At 44.7% G+C, this 13,864-nt stretch overlaps 1 long non-coding RNA gene across 1 annotated transcript; it reads left to right on the top strand.

Annotated features, from left to right (window-relative positions):
* Positions 1-5,856: 5,856 nt before the first annotated feature.
* On the top strand, positions 5,857-11,966 carry LOC134342209 (uncharacterized). The gene is made up of 4 exons (XR_010016966.1): positions 5,857-6,147; positions 6,824-7,011; positions 9,918-10,082; positions 11,717-11,966. It is a non-coding gene; the product is annotated as an uncharacterized LOC134342209 (long non-coding RNA).
* Positions 11,967-13,864: the final 1,898 nt, after the last annotated feature.

Raw genomic sequence — 13,864 nt, 5'->3', positions numbered from 1 at the left:
AGATCCCGGATTGTTTAAAGAAACATAAGTTTGTGAAAGTAGGTGATTTTAACTTTGCACACATTGACAGGGTCTCCCATAGTCAAAAGGCCTAGATTGATAGAGTTTGTTAGATGTGATCAGAAAAGTTTCCTTAATCAGTACATGGAGGTCCCAACGAGAGAGTGTGCGAGACTTGATTCGCGATTAGATACTGAGACACGGCTGGTGACAGGTGATTGTGTAGGCAAATTCTTTACATCCAGCGATCACAATGCCATTAGTTTCGAAGGAAGTATAGATAAGGTACGGTCTGGCCTGCGGGTTGAGATTCTAAATTGGGGAAAGGCCAATTTCGATGGTATCTGAAAGGATTTGAGAATTGTGCACTGAGACACGCTGCTGTCAGGCAAAGGTGTAACTGGTGAACGGGAAACCTTCAAAAGTGGAATGTTGATTGCACCAAGCTTGCATGTGCCTTTCAAAATAAAAGGTAAATATAACAGGTTTACAGAGTTTTGGCTTTCAGGAGATATTGAGGCCCTAGTTAAGAAAGATATGGAGTTGCTTAGCAGGTGTAGGCAGGTCGGGGCAACTGAGGTACTTCTGGGGTAAGAGAGATTCAAGAGAATACTGAAGGAGAATCAGGAAGGTTAAAGGAGACATCAGGTTGACCAAGGAGACAATGTGAACTGGAGTCCTAAGGGGATTCTGCAGAAATGCCAAGAGCAAAAGAATTGCAAGGGACAAGATTGATCCTCTGGAAGATCAGAACGGTAATCAATGCGTGTAGCCAATAGAGATGGGAGGGATCTTGCAGGTTTTATTCTGCATCTGTATTTATTAGGAAAACGGACTCAGAATCAAGACAAAATATATAGAAGTGGGGCAAAGCAGATCATGGACCATATACTTATTACAGAGGCGGACATGTTACTGCCTTGAAGTAAATTCGGTGGAGAAACTCCCAGGCCTGCCAAGGTGTCCCTTCGGAACCTGTGGGAGGCAAATGCAGAAATTGCTCGGGCTCCAGCGGAGATACTTCAACCATTCGTAGCGACGGGTGAGGCACCGCAAAATCGGAGGATAGCGAGTAAGACCGGAAGGTATATGAGCAGAATTGGGGAAATTGGCCCCGCGTATGGGCTCCACCATTTCGTCATGGCTGATCTGATTTCCCTCTTTGAGCGAATCTACACGACCAGAAGATAAAAGATCAGAACTAGGCCACTGCCCCATCGAGTCGATGGGTAATATGAAATGTTGTCCCGCTGTTTAAGAAAAGGGTTTCTGCTGGTGTGAGCTTGACATCAGTCGAGGGAAAGATATTGGACGGTATTCTGAGGGATTGGGTCTTTAAGTATTTGGATGGACAAGGACTGATTCGGGATAGTCAGCATAGTTTTGTCCCCTGCAGCTTGTGTCTAATGAATATGAGAGAGTTTTAAGGGAATTTAAGGAACGTTGATGAAGACAAGGAAGTGGATGTTGCGTGTACGGACTTTAGGAAGATACTTGACAAGGTCCCGCATGGGATGCTTGTCAAGAAAGTTCAGTTGTTTGGCATTCAATGAGAGGGAGTAAATTGTATTAAGTATTAGCTTTGCGGGAGAAGTGAGACAGTGATTGCCTCCCTGACTGGAGGCCTGTGACCTGTGGAGTGCCAAAGGGATGTGTGCTGGGTCTGCTGTTGTCTGACATCTCTATCATTGATCTAGATGGTAATGTGGTTAACTGGATCCGAACATTTACGGATGACACTAAGATTGGGGGCGCAGTGGACAACAAGGTCGACTATTGGATTCCAGCGGGATCTGGACCAGCTGCAAAAATGGTGGATGGATTTTAGTGTAAACAAGTGCGAGGTGCTGAGCTTCAGTCGGAATACAGGTCCATAATTCATTTAAAGTGGCGGCACAGGTATACAGAGTCCCAAACCTATCTATCTTTGTCCTCCTAGCCTCCACCCTCTCACTTCCAGTTCCCAATCTCTCTCTCTCTGGCACTCTCTCTCTCTCTCTCTCCCCCCCCGCCTCCTTCAATCTCTTCATTCACAGCAGTCTCTGATTCTGTCTCATCCACTCACTCTCTCCCCTCCCTTTCACGGTTCCACTCTCCAATATCACTATCCATCTCTGTTTTCCCTCCTCCATTTCAAATCTCTCCGTTCTCCCTCTCTCTCTCTCTCTCTCTCTCTCACTCACTCTCTCTCACTCTGTCCCCTCCCTTTCTCTCTCCATTCACCGCAGTCTATGTCTCCTCCATTCACTCTCTCCGCTCTCTCTCTCTCTCTGTCTGCCGTAGACCGTGGCCTGTCAGTTTGCGAATGTGATCTGCGATCTGGTCTACATTCCCGCGAACGTTTTAAAATTGGGAATCATTTCATTCCTAGCTCGCATTTTTAATACTACACAACTCCGTGGCTGGATATAATTTCCAATCAATATTTCATTCCCTCCCTGACAGCCAAGTTAACCAATGTGAAAATCACTAGTTTCTGCGTCTCTCCCTCCCCGACGGCCATTCCAATAACAGTGACGTCGTCCATCTTAGGTTCGTGCGTCTCTCCTTCAATATCGTCTATTTCCAAACCTATCACTCCCTACCTGGGTACAATTTCTGTCCATTTGGAATGGGCGTCTTTTAAGAACGACAAATTTCACAGATGTTTCGGGCTGGTCTACTGAGGGTGAAAGTATTTTTTGCGGCAATAACTGCCCGGATGGAAATACAATAATCAGTTAATGCTCGTGTTAATAAAGGAATAGTCATAAACATTCTTGAATCGTACACGGGCGAACGGGTTTGGTTTGTTTTCAGGATGAAATTACGCGTCCCGGAACATAGAGTCATATGAAACCACAGCACAGAAACAGGCCCCTCAGTCCATCAACACCGAAACCGGTTTTAAACTGCCGACTCCCATTGACCTGCACCGGGATCATAGCCCTCCATATCCCTACTATCCACGTACCTGTCCAAACTTCGAATAAACGCTGAACTCGAGCTCGCCTGCACCACTTCTGCTGGCAGCTCATTCCATAATGTCACCACCTTCTGAGGGAAGAAGGTTCCCATCACGTTCCCCATAAACTTCTCACATTTCACACTCAACCCATGACTTCCGATTGTAACTCTACCCAACCTCAATAGAAAAAGCCTGTTTGCATTTATCCTCATCTATGTCCCTCGTAATTTTGAATACGTCTATGAAATCCCATCTCAATCGTCCACCCTATAGTCTTACCCTACTCAATCTTTCCCTATAACTCAGGTCTCCCAGACCCTGCAACATCCTTGTATATTTTTCTGTCTGCACTCCGTCAGCCTTGTTTACACCTTTCCCGTAGGCAGGTGACAAAAACTGCACACAATTCTCCAAATTAGGCTTCACCACCGTATTATACGACTTCCACATAACATCCCATCTCCTGCGCTCAATACATCGAATTATCAATGCCAACGCGCCAAAAGCTTTCTTTACGACCCTGTCTACCTGTGACACAACTTTCAATGGATTATGGACCTGTGGACCCAGATCTCTTTGTTTAATCATAATCCTCATTGCCTTATCATTGACTGTGTAAGACCTATCCTGGTTGGCCCGACAGAAGGGCCAAACCTTGCACATGTCTGCATTAAATTCGATCGGCCATTTTCAGCCCATGTTTTAGCTGATGCAGATCCTTCTGCAAGCCATGGTAGTTGTCCTCGCTGTCGACTACACCCGCAAACTTAGTGCAATCCGCATATCTGCTGATCAGTTAACCACATTATCCTGCAGATCATTGGCATAGATGACAAACAACAAAGGACCCAGCACCGATCTCTGCGGCACAACACTCGTCACAGGCTTCCAGACTGAGAGTCAACACCTCACTACCACGTCTTGCAAACCCAATCCCGAATGCATCCCGAATGCCGAGTGACGTCACCTTCTTGACCTGCCTCCCATGCGGGACCTCGTCAATTCCTTTACTAAGGTCCATGTAGACAACATCCACAGCATCGCCTTCATCCACTTTGCTGGTAACTTCTTCGAAAAACTCTATAAGATTGGTTAGAAAGGACCCTGTAGTCACGAAGCCATACTGACTGTCCTTAACAAGGGACAATCTGCAGATACTGGAAATCCAAATAACATCCACAAAATACTGGAGAAACTCAGAAGATCGGGCAGCAGCTGTACAAAAGAGCATAGTCGACGTTTCCTGCCGAGGCACTTTATCAGAACTGGTCAGTCCAAGTTTATACCTTTCAATAACTTTCCCATCACTGATGTCAGATACACCACCCTGTTTTTTTTTTTTTTTTGTTTTTTTTTTTGGTTTGTGTTTACAGCCTTTTTTAAACTGCAGATAATTTTGATTATTCTCCAGTGCCCTGGTACCTCACCTGTTTTTAATATCTTTGCTAAGGCCCCGTCAGTTTTTGCACTTGCCTTCCACAGGGTCGGAGGAAACATCTTGTCTGACCCTGGGAATTATCCATGCTGATTTGCCTCAGGGTCACAAACGCCCACTTCTCTGTAATCTGTACATGGTTCTTGAAATTGATGCCACTTTGCCGCAGTTCTACAGACTCTGTATCCGTGTCCCGATGAAATGCAGATGCAATGAATTCATTTAATCCCGTCGCCATCTGTTTTGGCTCCACAGATGGATGATCATTCTGGTCTTCCAGAGGACCAATTCTATTCCTTGCAATCCTCTTGCTCTGAATATGTCTGTAGAATCGTCAGGTACTCTCCTTCACCTTGCCTACTCGAGGAACTTCACGCCTTCTTTTAGCCTCTCTGATTCATTTCTTGAGCGTTTCTTGCGCTTGCTAGACTCCATAAGGACCTCGTTTCATCCTATTTGCCATTCTCTACTGTGTACCTCGTTTCTTCTTTTAACAGATGCCTCAATATCTCTGGAAATCAACGTTCCTATATTCGTTATCCTTACCTTTAATTCTGATCTGCACTTGCAGGCTTTGTAGTCTCAACATTTCGCTTTTGAAGGCCTCACACCTTCCAAGTATATTTTGGCCAGAAAGCCGCCTGTCCCAATCCACACTCGCCAGATCCTTTCCGATACCATCATAACAGCGCTTTCTCTGATTTAGAAACTTAAGCCACCGGTCAGACCTAACTTTCTGCATATTTTCTTTGGAAATATGGGCATCGTGGTCACTGAATGCAAAGTGTTCCCATACTCTAATTTCTGTCGCCTACCCTGCCTTGTTCCTTAATAGCAGATTCAGTGTCGCACGCTCGTTCTTTGGGACTTCTGCATACTGATGCAGGAAACGTTCTTCGACACCTTTAAGCAACTCTAAATCCCACCTAGTCCTTTTATTGTGTGGGGTTCTCCATATATTATGAGGAAAGTTAAAATCACCTACTATAACAACCTTAACTTTCTTGCAACAATCTGCGATCTTTATCGCTAGATATTCCTCTATAACTCTAGGACTGTTGGGCGCTCTTTAATGTAGTCCCATTAACGTGGCCGTATCTTTCTCACTTCTCAGTTCCACACATATCGCCTCTCTAGTCGAGTTCTACAGTCGGTCCTGACGGAGCACTGCCGTGACACATTCTCGGACTGGTAGCCCCACCCCTCCTACATTAATGCTCCCCGCTCCGTCACGTCTTAAAGAATGGGACCCCGAAATAGCCGTGACGGGTGTGGGTTGTTTGTGTTGAAACTCGCCCTACGCCGGACAGCCCCGTTCACACGCGGGGTGGAGCCTCAACCCGGCTGGATCAAATTCACGGCCTGCGATTGGCTGAAAAAAACGGAGAAGCTCCGCCCCGCTGGTTACGTCAGAGGAATAAGGAGGAAAAGTGAGATCGACCCGGAAATCCAGACAGAAACTTCTTGAGACCGCGAGGGAAGGTTCACACAGCCTCTGGAGTTCTGTCTGTGTTTGCTGCATTTGTCCTAGTCCCATCTCCTCCCGCTGACTGACCTGTACCAGGCCGGTGAGGAGGTGTGGGACCAGAACTGCGGACTGCCTCATTAACCCCGGCTCATCCGGACCTGTCCGTCTGTAATCAGCGACTGACACTCTATAACCGAATAGGGTCGGGAGCGGCAGCACTGACTGAATTCTCGGTGCACGGTCGGCACATTTGTCATCCGGGACCGCACTGAACACCGTCCGGTATCAACATCAGAGGTAAATGTTGTCTCCGATTCTGCAAATCAGTGAGCGATTACAGCGGGGCTCGGCTTTCGTCGGGATCGGGAGGGAATACAAGGGGCGAAGGCAGCTCTGACACGTTCAACGAAGAAATTATTCACCAAATGCATTAAAAGAAACGACATTGTTACCTTCAGTCATACACATTTTCCAGGGCGGTTTCTACTGAGTCAGTACAGATGAAGCTTGCTCACGGATAAAAAATATCCAAAATGTCCCGCGGGGCAGGGCCGTGTCCGTTCTTCGATTTCTCACTCTCTCTCACAGTCACACACAGAGACACAGAGACACGCACACAAAATTAAAATTAACTACCCAGAATAACAGGGTGACCGTGAGATTTTACTGTTTTACTGTTCGGGAAGTGACGGCGGAGAATGCCACAGAGCAATTTATTTAATTAAATCGCAAAAAAACGATATTAAAACTACAAATGATGGGAGTTTGGCGTAAAATTAAAAGCGGGAATCTCGCAAAGTCTGGTCGCAATTATAGAAAGCAGTCATGCAGACTGCAGAGACTGGGGAGCTTTCTTTTCTATATCAGCGGGTGTTAATTGTTATTTTACTGTAACAGAAATAATTAAATGCAACATTAAACCACCTTTGTGCACAGTTGCAGTGGAGTTGAACTGCTTTGTTGGTTTCAGCAGAGGATCCGCCCTGTGGACAGGCAGCAGCTTGTACACAGAAAATCGCGCTGTGAGTCTCACAGAACAGCAACACCGGGCTCTCCCCCATAGATAATAAATATCTGTCGCTGGACTGGTTGGAATGAAGTTAGCAGAAAACCACTTGAAAATATATCGACACGGAGACTGAACAATCTTGGTGAATTGAGGTGAGACTAATTCAGATTCTGTTATTTATTTCCAATCTTTATTTCAAATGAGCACGTTATCTGTGGTTTGGATCAGTGACCAAGAAATCATCAGCTTTATTTTAACCCTTCTCTGGCTGTGGTGTTATTACTGATCCTGCAGTTTTCTACAATTTATGACAAGGATAAAAACGCTTCTGGAACGAGGGGTCAAGAGGATCAACTATTCTAGATTGGGTGTTGAGCAATGACCAGAATTGATTAGAGGGCATAAGGTAAAGTAACCCTTCGGGTCCAGTGACTATAACAGGATAGCATGTATCCTGGAATTTCAGAAGGTAGAAATGGGGCAGAAGGAGAGAGCGGATGAACTAAAAACCGTATTTTGCAACAGTTTTCACTGGAAGACAAACGGAGTATGCTGGAAGATCAGGATTGTCAAGGGCCGAAGTGTGTGTGTGTGTGTGTGTGTTTGTTTGTGTCTGTGTAGTAGAGAGAAGGTACTTGAGAAACTGAAAGGTCTGGAGACAATTACGTGAGCTAGAACAGACGATCTACACCGCAGAGTTCTGAAAAAGGTAGTTGAAGAGATTATGCAGGCATTTGTAATAATCTTTCAGGAATTGATTGATTGTGGTATGGTTCTGGAAGACAGGAAAATTGCAAATGTCACTCCACTCTTCAAGACAGGAGGCAGAATAAATATTAAAGATCAGCTAGTCTGACCTCAATGTTTGAGAGAATGTTGGAAACGATTGTGAAGGATGTGGTCTCGGTGTACCTGGAGCCTTATGAAAAAATAGGCCGTAGACAGCATGTTTTCTTGAATGGAAGATCTTGCCTGAAATAATTGCCAGACTTCTTTGAAGAAATAACATCAGGGCAGACAAAGGAAAATTGGTGGATGTTGTGAACCCGGATTTAAAGAAAGCCCCTGACAGGGTATCACACACGAGGCTGCTTAATACGTTAGAGCCCAATTGTATGACAGGAAAGACACACACACACAGGTAAATCATTATCTGATTGGCGGAAGGCAAAGAGGGGGAATAAAGTGACCATTTTACTGATTGGCTGCCAATGACTAGTGGTGTTCCACTGGGGGGGTCACTGTTGGGACGGAATCCAATTACATTATATGTTCATATATTGTATAACCAAACGATGGCTTTCTGGCCAAGTTTGCTGAGGATAGAAATTAGAAGGAAGGGTCTGAGGAAGCAGATAGGCTACAAAAAGACTTAGATAGTTTTGGAGGATGGAATACAGTGTCGAAAATTTTATGGTCATGTACTTGTCGAAGAAATAAAAGTGTAGGCTATTTTCAAAATGGAGAGAGATTTCAAACATCGGAGATGTGAAGACAGTTGGAAGTCCTTGTGCACGTTTCCCTAAATGTTAATTTGCCGGTTCGATTTGTGGTGTGCAAGACAAATGTGATGTGAGCATTAATTGCTAGAGGACTAGAATATAAAAGCAAAGATGTAATGTTAAGGCTTTAAGGAGACTCCGAGAAAATCTTGAGCGGGGATCAAGTAGCCTGTGTTTGCGGGGTGTTGAGTGAGAATTCGTGTTCTGGGCTCAGATGTTTGTTTCTGCACTTCCTTTGGAAGCAATAACTACCACTCTGCGGAGAGAATGAGCTCCCATTCCATCCGTGTTTGAAAAATCTCCTCTCACGGTCAGCTGTCTGATAGTCAGTGATCAAACAGAAGCTCATGATGCTAGAGATCTGCACTAGAAACTGAAAATATTTGAAGCCCTTCTGACGAAAGTTTGTGAGCCTGAATCATTAACTTTGTTCCTCTTCCCACAGCTGTTCCGTACCCCCTGAGTGTTTCTAATAATTCCGGTTTATTTTTTATTACATTCACTTTGGAATTGTTTAAGTCTCCTGGAAATGGACCTGTGCACTGGCGCTTGTATTGTGATAGTTGGTAGAACAGTAAAGAAACGACAGCTTCTCCCAGTAAGTTACACTGATCACTCACACAAAATGCTGGAGGAACTCAGCAGACCAGGCAGCATCTATGGAAAATAGTACAGTCGACGTTTCTGGCCGAGAACCGCCAGCAGGACTGTGTCTCAGCCGAATCCTCGAGCACTCTTGCCCATAGATGCTGCCTGGCCTGCTGAGTTCCTCCAGCATTTTGTGTGTGTTGCTTGGATTTCCAGAACCTGAAGATTGTCTCTTCTTTGAAATTACCATGCTACCAAGTTGCCTGTTATTCTTAGAAATCCATTCAGTACAGTGTTGCTAACAAAGTTCACAAGAACGATGACAGAAATTTTGTGTGTTTTATATGAGGAGCATTTGATGGCTCTGCGCCTGTGGTCAATGGATTTCAAAGGTATGGTGGTGAGAGTGTTTATTTAAACGTACTGAATACTGAAAGACCTGGATACAGTGGACACAGAGACGATGTTTCCATTCGACCGAGAGTCTGTGATCTGAGAGCAGTTTCAGAATAAAACTGAGATGAGAGAAAGTTCTTCAGCCACAAAAATGGTTGATCTGTGGACGTCTGTTGGCACAGAGGGTGGTTCAGGCTGTCATTTGGGTGTATATGTAGCAGAAATTAATATATTCCTGATTGATAAGTAGCTTCAGGGTTACAGGAGGAGAGCAAAAATATGGTGGGGTTGGAATAAAACTTAGCCATGGTTGAATGGTGGAGCAGACTCGTTGGACCAAATCGCCTCATTCTGTTCCTGTATCTTGTGTCTTACCATGACTGAACGATAACTTCTTCGTATCCCATACCAGGTTTTGTGATGTGTCAGGGACAATTACAGATTTGTTCACTGCGATCATTGTATTTGTCTTCAACATTTAAATTTCAGTGTGTTTTGTTTTTGGGAACATTGGGCAGAAATGTTTTGTTCTTCTTTGTATATTCACGTGCTTCATTATCTCTCTGTTTAAGTTAGACCTGCGGTGAGAGATTTATTGGAAGAAAAGCCCACAACTGGAAGCAGACCCCAACTAAAGATGAGGGAACACCAGAAAGTGAACCAGCCAGAGAACTGAGAGCACCAACTAGAGAGAACACTTCTGACTCAGAGTTTCGATTGATTCAGTCAGGAGAAAGGTGAGTCTCATTTACTCAAACACTGTTCCTTTAGACATTGCATTTCTGTACAATGCAAAGTTGGAGTGAGACTGAGTGTGCCCAAAAGTACCAGTCATGTCTCTGTCAGACCCAATTGCTTTCACTCCAGGTCAGATAATGTGTTTTCTACAACCCAGATCTTCAAAGCCACTCATAATCCCCCAGCTTCTGCTTATTTGATGATATTGCACCTTCAGAAGTAGCTTTTGGTCAGTTCTGATGTTTCCTTGCTTGTCTGTGCTACGCTATAATTTCTCAAAATGCGTTGATAATTTATTCTCTTCTTACCGCAAGTGTTTCGTTCTGTAGTGATTGCAGAAATATTGCGGATTAACATGAACTACTGCAACATGTCACTGATTCTTCTGGCAATTGCGAGCTGCAGTTGAGTGTATCGCCATGCAAGGCTCTGCTGACAACAAACCTTTTTGAAGCAAAGTGCCCCAATGCCACCTTTCCTTCAGTCCTAAGAATTGCCACCAATTAATTCTACCCCTCGAACTCCACCCCTCGATCTCCACGCCTCAAACTCAAAGCCTCACAATCTACCTCTCAAAATCCAAGCCTCAAAATCCAAGCATCAAACTCCACTCCTCAAACTCTTTGGACCGCATGGGACCTAATTTTGAAGACCAAGCTCCCATGTGACAACTTGGCAAAGGCTTTGCTGTATTACAATGAACAGCAACCATGGGGACACGCCTCAAACTCCAACCCTCGAATTCCATGGTTCAAACTCCATCCCCAAGCTCCATCAAGTACTTTTCTACTGATTACGTTGTCAGTATCCGTGAACCTGACATGAGGCAGAGGTGGAAATTCAAAGGCATGTCCCCATGGTTGCTGTACATTGTAATACAGCAATGCCTTTGACAAGTTGCCACATGGGAGCTTGGTCTGTAAAAATAAGTCCCATGCGGTCCAAAGAGAACAAGTTAGAAGGATTCTAAATTATCTTAAAACTAGCAAGCAAAGAGTGGTGGTTGACGTTTCTCCTCGGAATGGAGGAGGGTAACTAGTGGTGTACCTCAAGGGCTACAAGTTGGGAACTTTGATATTGGTTATTCTGTAACAATGATTTGGATGCGAATGCACAAGGCTAGTAAGTTTGCCGGTGACACAAAATTAGTAGATGGTGTTCATATTGAAGATTATCCTAGCCTATAGCGGACCTAAATCGGCAGATGACAGGTAAATTGGTTTATAAAAACAACTCGAGCAGCAACGGTTTCACGCAGAGGCTGATGGTTATGTGAAGGGAACTCCCAGAATAAGTGAATGAGACAATTGTATAATTCCGGAAGCAGTTGGAATGTGTAGATGGAGTGAAGAGGCCTGGAGGGAAATGGGCTACCACAGGAAATTGGGACCATCTCGGAGGGCACTGTGGTTGGAAATGTCTGGTTGGGCTGAACGGTCTGCATTTGTGCTGTATTGCTCTGTGACTCTGTCAGTGGATTCGCCAGGTATCAGTGGACAAACATACAGACATCAAACGAAGAATATTTTGTCCCTCAGCCAACTGCTGTTCTGATACAAGTGGTGGAGATACTGTTATATTTGTAAAGTAATCATACTCCCTCTGTCTTCCTGTCTTCTTCTGTGTAATTCAGAGTATCACCAACACTTGGAGCATTCCTGCACCGGGACCAGAGTGTAAACAATAAGACGTCAATTAACAATTGTCAGTCAGAATCAGTATGGACACAGGTATGTTCACTGGGATCTATATACGTAGTTAAACATCTGTCGCTTTTGTGCACAATAGTTCAGAGGAAGTAACTTACACAGACGTTAACAGGGCACAGACAGTTTTCATCAAGCAGTGTCATTGAATCCACTGCTAATTGGCCTCAGTAATGGATCAATCCAACAGTTCCGGTGCAGGCACCTGACACCAGTAATGGCCGAATCATCCGCTCAATATGCAAAGATTGACCTGAATGAAAGGAGTAGGAGGTCCTGAATCCAGTGGCTATGAGTGAAACACAGACAAGAATGCGACAGCGGTCTTGTGGGCTTTGTAAATGTCCAGGGTCAAGGTCTGTTTCAGCTCCAAACAGGCCCTGATGTGCAAGCCAGCTCCAACTTTCATTTAAAAAGTACAGAATAAGACGATTGGAACATTTGCAGGATTTCAGAGATTGCGCGATGACACAATTTTTCAGGTTTTGGAAGGGCAACTATCAAATCCTCCGCCCGCCCCCCACCCCCCCCCCCACCCCCGCGCGGTTTTCTTGGCTGCTGCACAAAGGAGATGAGAGAAGTTTTTGAAATCTGTTTTCTGTGTCCGAGCCGAGAACTTTGTCAGCATTGGGAAGGACTGATGATCAGGAGACAGTCCACTGTAGATAATTTTATGGTCTGCTTGGGTGTTTTCATACTCCAGTGAATATCTGGGCTGTGGCCAAATGATGAACGTGAGTTCTCAATATTTCCCTCTTGAGATGATCTGCTACCTGAATTTAAATTCCCAGTATCTCTGATAGGAGACCCGGTATAACCAGTGACCAACTGTCTCTGTCTCCTGTAGGCATTGTGATTGTGCTCAACTCTGTGACTCAGGGTTGAAATAATCAGAGATTACAGCCTGGAAGCAGGTCATTCAGCCCATCTAATTCATGCAGATCTCAGTGTTCGAGTTTGCCCCGTTTCATGCAGCTTTCCCTTAATTGCCCTTGTATACTTCTTTTATCCATTTTTCCTGCCCACATCTTCTCAAGTTTGTAATTTTATTTGTGTTTACAGCCTCCTCTGAATGCAGGTAATTTATACCCATCACTTGCCATGTGAAAAATGCCCCTTCGGTCTCTTTTAAACTTCCGCCCTCAGGTCTCAGACACCCCTTCCCTGGGAAAAAGACTGTGACCATCTACCCTATCTACACCTCTGTTTATTACATGTACTTGTGTAAGGTCACACTTCAACCTCCCATACTCCATAGCAAACGGTCCCAGCTGAACCATGTTACAGAAAAACCAACAGTCTAGTCCAGTACCACACTGGTCATTCTCTATGACTCTCTTTCCAACTTAGTCACGTCCATCCTTTAGATTAGCAACTGCAACTACACACAAAGCTCTCTAAGCGGGACGTTGCCAATGACTTGCACCCTTGAAACATGACAATCATCATGCGGGAGATATGATGGGAACCAGGGGACTGGACAGCATAGATCTAAAGGTAATGGTTAACCTGCGACACAGGGGACCAGACGATGTGCTTCTCAAGGCAATGGTCAGTGTGTGATTAAGGGAGCTGGACAATGTGTGACAAAGCAAACGGAGAACGTGTGATCTAGAGGATCGGACCATGAGTAATCCAGTGGCTTGTCTGTGAGTGACACAGGTGACTGGACAGTTTGTAACCCAGGGAGATTTATGTTTATGAAAGATAATCCCAGTGATAATTCCCGGTATCACCTGATGCCATTCCATTAATAACCGCTGGTTATCAGTGTGTTCAACTAATGCGTAGTCGGTGATCAGTATTACTGTGTCTATCCAGTTCTTTTTCTGGGAGTGGATGTGTCCAGACACCGGCTTATCATGATGGTCACCTAGCAGGAAGTGTGGTTCACATACACCAGCACAGTCCCACTCCAAAACTGGTCAGCCAGAGTCTTGGCTCCATTGCAGACACGCATTGTGAATCCTTGTTTGAGTATAAATCACACTAAACCTGCTAATCATCATTTTCTTCAGGTGGGAAATTAAATCGGGTACAGAAAGTACTCAGGAGGTTTTTACCAGGCAACTCAT

This window comes from Mobula hypostoma, unplaced genomic scaffold (genome assembly GCF_963921235.1).
Source record: "Mobula hypostoma unplaced genomic scaffold, sMobHyp1.1 scaffold_88, whole genome shotgun sequence".
Lineage (NCBI taxonomy): Eukaryota > Metazoa > Chordata > Chondrichthyes > Myliobatiformes > Myliobatidae > Mobula > Mobula hypostoma.
The sequence above is the reverse complement of the archived record's forward strand: the minus strand, read 5'-3'. Positions and strand labels throughout refer to the sequence as shown.